Genomic DNA, 1,922 nt, shown 5'->3' with positions numbered 1-1,922 from the left:
AATTTTTTTCTGTAAAATACTATAATGGAGGAGTTGCAAATGAGTAAAAATTTATAAATAAATGGTCAATTCCTACGTAAAAAGTTTGTGAAAAATTCGAATCTGAGGTCAAAACTCCAAAAAAGTAACTTTAAAAGGTCGAAAATTCCAATTTTTAATTGCCGTTCCAATGACAAAGTCTAAAGAGTTGTGGACGTCAGACTTAACGTCAAAATGCGCAGAACGCTTGCGCACAAACAAACGCAAGCCGGGGAGTCATGAATTATTGACGTCATCGCCTACGGGGGCGTATGCCGTGACGTCAAAGTTTACGATTTACCTGTATTTTTTATAATCGATTTATCTCGGTATCTAGAAGTCGTAGAAGAAGAAGAAAGAAAAATTCCGTTGGTCCTCGTTTTTCCTGCTCTATGACTTTGAAACATCACCCAAGTAAGCGCAACTGATCTATTTTTTGCTATATCAGTCGCGCTACTTGTGTGATGTTTCAAAGTCATAGAGCAGGAAAAATGAGGACCAACGGAATTTTTCTTTTTCTTCTACGACTTCTAACGCGTATTTTATTTTGTGGCAATGTTGGAAAAAAGTGAAAATTTTTCCATTTCGTCCATTTTTTGTATTTTATTATTCATTTCCCCTCCTTTTGTTTTGGATATTTTTGGATTTGAGTGAAAAATTTTTCACCCCTGTTGGAAGAGAAAAAAACTTGTATCATTTTGTCGCCATCTTTTTTTTCCAGCAAATCCACTTTTTTTATTATTATTAGCATTTGAACTAGCAAATGGAAGAAGAAATCAGCTGACTTTGCATTTTATTATCCAGAACAAAAAGCACTGTGGTGGGGATAAAAAAAGTGACCACAGTGGAATATTTTGGATTAGGAAAAATTTCCATTTCACATAAATAAAATACCCCTACCTAATAAGCAGAGTCCTTCAGGCCGTGGTTATGAACAGGGCCATCGTAGGACATCGTCGGACTTTTTGTGTGTAAAGTTGGCGGGAAATTCGAATTTTTGATTTTTTTTTCCGCAACTTGTACAATCTGAATTCATTTTTTACTTTTTATCTTTAGTTTGCACGTTTATATTATACTTTTCATTTAAATTAGATATTACAAACAAGCGAATTACAAAGCAAACAAAAATAAATATAAAATGAATTTTAAAAATTGCCGCCGGGACAGCTATCTCACGTCGTCCGAGCTCATCTCAGCCCTGTTCATAAACACACCCACACAGAGCCTTCATGAGCGTGTAAAGTTGGCGGGAAATTCGAAATTTTGATTTTTTTTTCCCCAACGCGTACAATCTGAATTCATTTTTTACTTTTTATCTCTAGTTTGCACGTTTATATTATACTTTTCATTTAAATTAGATATTACAAACAAGCGAATTACAAAGCAAACAAAAATAAATATAAAATAAATTTTAAAAATTGCCGCCGGGCGGCCGGGACAGATAATTTTGACACGGGGACGGGGTGTAGTGTTTCAAGGTTATAGGCAGGATCAAATAAGATATGTGCTTAGTCTATTGGAAGTTGGAAGAGGAGGAAGAAAAATTTTTATTTCAAAATTAGAACCCATTCAACATTCAATGGTAAGTTCAGTACCTATACTCTCATTACCTATATTTTCATATGCATGCATATTTTTTAGTATATTTCCTACCATTTCTTAATTTTTTGGTGTGCAATGGTAAGTTCAGTACCTATACTCTCATTACCTATATTTTCATATGCATGCATATTTTTTAGTATATTTCCTACCATTTCTTAATTATTTTTTGGTGTGTATTACTATAATTTTTTTGTAAAATACTATAATGGAGGAGTTGCAAATGAGTAAAAATTATAAATAAATGGTCAATTCCTACGTAAAAAGTTGTGAAAAATTCGAATCTGAGGTCAAAACTCCAAAAA

This window comes from Diaphorina citri, unplaced genomic scaffold, assembly GCF_000475195.1.
Source record: "Diaphorina citri unplaced genomic scaffold, Diaci psyllid genome assembly version 1.1 scaffold674, whole genome shotgun sequence".
Lineage (NCBI taxonomy): Eukaryota > Metazoa > Arthropoda > Insecta > Hemiptera > Psyllidae > Diaphorina > Diaphorina citri.
Note: the sequence above shows the minus strand (reverse complement) of the source record.